Below are 5,841 nucleotides of genomic sequence, written 5' to 3'. Positions count from 1 at the left end.
CCTTGATGTCAAATTTCTGTTTTGGACAAAATGTCTGTGTAAATAAGTCCAAAACAAAAGTAATACTCTAAACTTAACAAATGTAGCCCTAGGCGCAAATTCAACCTGCAAGACTCTTCCGGCATCACCTATCACGCCTTCACCCCAGCCAATCAGGACGCACCACCTCTCTACCTCGATCCAATCACCTGGCAAGAGCTCCTTCAAAAGACGAAGCAACCACAGATCCACCCGTTTCAGTCGTGCTTCAACCCACCTCCTCCCCGTTTCCACCACTAGCCTCCCAGACGCCTCCTGGTCCCCTCAAGACTCCTCTCTCCAAGCTCCGCTCCACCACCAGTGACTGGGCCCGGGGGAAGACCTACCTGAGCTTCGTTCGAGCCGATCATTCAAGCTCGCTGCGATTCTCAGCACGCTCGTCTTCCGCCGGTGTCCGAGGACCAAAATTCTCGGTCCAATAAAATTGTCTAACTGCTGTTCCTATCTCTGTGTGAGTCTCTACAGATTGAAATAGCAGAGACACAAATTATGATTGAAATCTGCTTTGATCACATCTGACTAATAGGGTAAAAAGATTTTAAAGGTCCTTACTGTTATATTCAGTTTTATTGCTTGTTTATTTTTTATGCTGTTATAATCCCTTAGTTACATAACTGTCACTGACCTTGTTCCAGACATGTGAAACACCTGGTATAGTGGGAAATGATGTAACACTGATAATATTGTTACTGGAAGGTGATATGAAGTGTGTTGGCGGTGACTGCCATTTTCATGGAAGGAAACAAAACATGCAAAGATCTGTTCAATTACTGCTGCAAAATACATTAATTTGTCTACTTTAAGAGTTACCACTGAAGCGGTGTTCTGCAGGCGGATGCAGAGAGTTTTTAGAGTGGGTTCTATCCTGCGATATTTGCTGTGTCGCATCAAACCAAATCTTGTTTTATACCATCGGGATATGATGTCCTGTGATTTGTGGCAAATTCTAACTTGGTCTACTTTTTTTTGTTGGCCAGTGATGCCCCCTCCTGGTGAGATCAAGTTCCTGACAGTGAAACCAAACTCTGTTGCGTTAACATGGGGATCCCCGCCGGAATTAAGCGGAAGTAAGAGGTTTGGAGTTAAATTGAGCTCTTTAACAGAGGTAGAAGGTTTGTTAGTTATCAAAGACCTCATTAAAGTGGAAATAAACAACTTTCAGCTTGGAGAGCAGTATTTCTTCAGTGTGGCCACAGAAGATGAAGGTGACAAGTTAACATGTGTGACAGCATGTGTGTCTACAGGTAAAAGTCATGAAGCAAAAGCATTTTTATTGGGTTCATTGTTAAATCCCATAATTTAATGGTTTAACAAACCTTTTGTCATTGTCTTCCTTCTCGCAGCCGTGCCACCTCCTCGAGATTTGACAAAAGATTGTTTAGAATCCACGACTCTGTCTTTAACTTGGAGCAAAGGAGAAAACATGGAAAGAATCCCACATCAATTCCTGATTACCGTCACAAGTCCAGATAAAGAGTCTTTTGTAATATACACAAAAGACTGCCACAAGACCTTATCTGACTTAGAGTCAGGCACAGAGTACAATTTATCAGTCTCAACATTGCTGAATGACAAGACGAGTGATCCAGTTTCTATCTCTGTGCACACAGGTGATTTCATTTGTTTTATCTTTAACCTCTGCAGTTAGAAGAAATCTTGCTGAAGTGTAGTATCTTGAAAAAGTATTCAAATTCCTGAAACAATTTCCTACTTTTTAACAAATTTCCATGTGCAGGCCAAAATAGCTAAGTGTTGTAGAAATGCTTTTCAGTATTGGATTGAAATGTCTCTCGAGGTATTTTACCCTTGAATAAATGTGATTAATTTGTTGCTTTTGTCTTGTTTAACAGAGCTTGGCCTCAGGAAAGTATTGACAAAGATTGGACTTGAAGACGAGTATGACACCAAGCTAAAAATTAGCCACATCCTCCAAATTATTCAGCGTGACACATCAGAGATCAACATCGAAACACCAGAATCCCTTACTGAGGCCTTCCTAAGGAGACTTTTAATGTGTGACACAAATGCTAGAAGTGTGAAATGCCTGTCTAGTGATCTGGAAATGGACAAGAAGAATGCGATCAACCCTCTAGATTTGATAGCTGGACTGTTTCTCTGCTCAGACAAGTTCCTTCAGCAGAATATGGTTGGTAAAATGGTACAATGCCAGTTTGCGGTAACGCTCCTGCTGCCAAACGTTGAAACAAGAGAGCTAACCATGATGCTGTGGTCTATGCGTGAAATTGTCCAAAATTTCACAGCCTTGCAGCAAGCATTCAGAGGAACAGGCAGTGAGGAAAGACTTGTGTTCTCTGAAATGCCTCTGGTATCATTTGCCAGGCCGGGAAAGCACTTCCTATCCAAGTCTCAGATGTTAAACAAACTGCTAAGTAACAGAGCAGTACCATGACATATTTTACCAATCTGCTTTGGAGTGTGGAGATGTGCCACGAAGAATTTCAGAGGGGCTTGTCGAATTCAGCTGGTACCTTCCTTGTGGCAACAGATCTGTGGATAAGTTCAGTGAACCAATGGCTGTTGCCAACCTCAGAGGGGACATCAGGTCCTTTGATAAGCAGTTTACATTCCTCTGTCAGTCGTCTGCAGTTGTTTACATCCTCTGCGAAGAATCAGAGGTTGAATACTTTAAATATCTGCAAGGAAAACAACTGCAAGCAAAAGTGATTTTGATCAGCAGCAAAAGAGGGAAATCGTTCAGATTAACAGTTGAGCCAAACTTAAAAACAACAAATTTAAGTGAGACAAAAACAACTGAAACAGAGTTAGCCAGGCCCCTCCAGGAGTCAGTTTCTCAAATGCTTGGGAAAAAGTCAAAAAAGGTGTCTCTGGAAAATCTGGCTGAAAGAGCTTGGCGTTGTGAGATCCTCGTCGATGATGATAGCAATGAATGCCGAAGTGCACTGAAGTATGCCAGAAAAATCACTGCACGTATCGACAAAATATCTGAGTTCAAAGACGAAGAACTGCCAACTCAAGGAGACATCTGGAAAGCAATTTCATGGGTGCAAACAGAGCACTGGAAACTGCGAAAAGCTGGCAAAATAAAAGCTGAGGAATACCGTAAGACCCTGGAAAGAGCAGAAAAAGAGTTCAAAAAGAAGCAGCAAAGGTTTGAGATGACGACCACAATGTCAAACTTCCTCAACGGGTGGAGTGCCTCTGAAGTTCACCTATTTCCTGAAATGGTTGGAAATGACACTAGAGGATCTGTCCCGGCACCAGCTGTCAGCTCTACTGAATCAATACATGACACTAAAAATGAAGTGTCCTAAAGAAACAGATAAAATAGCAGATGTTGACCAGCAAATTTTGATTTCCTCTTTACAAATAAAACATTTTTTTCGAGAGTGTGGGCAGCGATATACATGTATGGCTGGCCTACCAGAGTTCAGCAATTTAAGGAGAAAGATGGAACAGCTCCCCACGTTTGCTGCTCAGATGATGCTAGATGGTGTCCCTCTTGAGCTTGTAGATGGAAATGCAGCAAACATTCCCTTTAAATGGATCAATGCTGTTCTTACTGAGCTTCACTCCCTTATACAATCCAATAGTAAGGTCAAAGTCATTTCAGTGATCGGAGTAGAAAATTCAGGAAAGTCAACTCTCCTCAACACCATATTTGGGACCGGGTTTGCTGTCGACAAAGGAATGTGCACTAGGGGAGCATTCATGCAAGACGATCACTGTCAGCAAACATGTAAAGAGCAAGATAGGCTGTGACTGCATCATGGTCATCGACACTGAGGGGCTGAAGGCCCACAAGATGGTCCAGGACGATCACAGCCATGAACGTGACATAGAAGTAACACGTCTTGCTGTGGCACTAAGTGACATCACAATAGTCAATATTTCCAAGGACGCCTCAGTGGAAAAGGAGTTCTTGAGGATGGTACTTAATGCTCTGACAAGGGTGAAAATTGAGGACAAGAAGCCATTGTGCCGTTTTGTTCAGGTTCACATGACAGGAATGCCTCCTTCTGATCAAAAGAAAAGAGATAAGGCATTGCTAGAGCAGTTCAGTGTGATCCAGAGGGATCTTCAAATAAAGGCGACAAAGCTTGCAGATGTAGTAAGCTTTGATTCAAGCACCTGTATCTGGGAACTTCCTTCTGTTTGGAGAGGAACTCCACCAATGGCTTCTTACAGCTCCGACTACAGTAAGACTGCACAGGCTTTAAAACGTTGCCTGCTAACGGACCTAAGCAAATGTCGTTAGAGAGGAGATCTGATGGATTTTGTAAAGAGGATAGAAAGCTACTGGAAATCTCTATGAGGCATGACAAGTCGCTAAGCTTCCGGTATTTTAAGCTTCCGGTATTTCAAATGCAGGAATAACTAAAAGTGCTTTACGTCACTCAAAGAGAACAAACCCAAATCTAACCATAAAAATAGAAAAGAAAAATAATAACGGGTAATACAGCAAACCTAGAACTTTGGAAGATCTTTAGCAATTACCAGCAGAATCTGATTGCCTGGAATCAGAAGAAATGGGAAATGATGCCTGGGTCAAAAATTTTAAAAGAAAGTTTAGTCCTGAACTGCATCTTTCTTCTGTTTTGTTTGGTTAAAGCCTGTAGTGACACCTTGATGCACACCTGAAGACACTTCCTTCTCATCAGTGGACTCTAAAAAAGCGTTGGTCATCCAGTGCCTCACCCTTTCCCCTGGGCATCTGTAATTTGGTTGACTGTTAAAATTTTTCCTATCAACCAAGAGCAATTCTGTAAAACAATCTTGTTTGGTGAGCTATTTTATTTCATGGTATTCTGACTTAGATGTGAAACTTGGTAGGGATTCTTTCCAGTTTGTAACAAGTCAGGGAGATTATGTATTGTGTTTTTGTATATCTTGAGGTAAGAACTGTTGCTATTTTCAGTCACCAGGGGGCATTTATTTGCTATCGTTTTGGAATTGGAGACTAAAGTTCATTGCTTCTTTTACTCCGTGCCTCCTAGTATTCCATTTTTAGAGTCGTAACAAAAACCCTTAAAAGGGTTTTTAGAGTTTTAAAATCTTTATTTTGCTGTTTTTCATGGTCACCTGTGTATTATATTTTTACTCTTTACCCTCTGGTCTTTTTAACTTTATGGGCAAATATGAATGGAATCAAGTAGCTTGACTGTTATACAGTCAGTCTTGGTAAACATAATTTATTGTCATCCACCCAAGTCCAGGTGTTGCTTGTGGAAACGCTATTGATTGTGTCTTCAGTTTCCAGTAAGACAGCAAGCATCACATCCAAATGGTTTTTTTGGGATGTAATAGTCAGAAATGAGCAATATGTCTAAAATAACTGGCCATTTAGCTAAAGTTCATTTTTGTCTCTTTTGATGGTCATTCTCCTGCAGACATCTGAAGCTCAAACACCTTAACAAGACCACTTTTTTCCATTATACACTCAGATAGAGCTCAGTTTATAGATTTAGCTCCCGCATTTGAAACATTTATCCCAAATAAAATGAGATTACTAATCCTGCGATTAGTGGATTAATTCCCTTTGGTTATCAACAGATGAGGAATTGAGACGAATGCCAAGACGAATTTGAAGCAACTAACAAAAAATCCTGTACGTTAGCTCCTTTCAGTTTGACTTAAAAATGATATTATAGGCTGTTGCGCATATTTTATGCTATATGGAAGCACAGAGATAGATAATTCTAAATATTGTAAAAGTTTGATATCTTCTAAAAATGTGTTTATTGAGGTATTTGCATATAAGCTAGTTTCCTTTGTTCTCGCAAAACAATCTTTTTCCTCAAGTGCTGAAATCGGACAACAGGC

General features: G+C 40.8%; 1 pseudogene; it reads left to right on the top strand.

Annotated features, from left to right (window-relative positions):
• Positions 1 to 306: 306 nt before the first annotated feature.
• On the top strand, positions 307 to 4,361 carry LOC103464055 (up-regulator of cell proliferation-like; annotated as a pseudogene).
• The last annotated feature ends 1,480 nt before the right edge of the window (positions 4,362 to 5,841 follow it).

The sequence above is a fragment of the Poecilia reticulata genome, chromosome 1, assembly GCF_904066995.2.
Source record: "Poecilia reticulata chromosome 1, P_reticulata-male-v2, whole genome shotgun sequence".
Classification (NCBI taxonomy): domain Eukaryota; kingdom Metazoa; phylum Chordata; class Actinopteri; order Cyprinodontiformes; family Poeciliidae; genus Poecilia; species Poecilia reticulata.
This window is presented reverse-complemented; position numbering and strand designations above follow the sequence as displayed.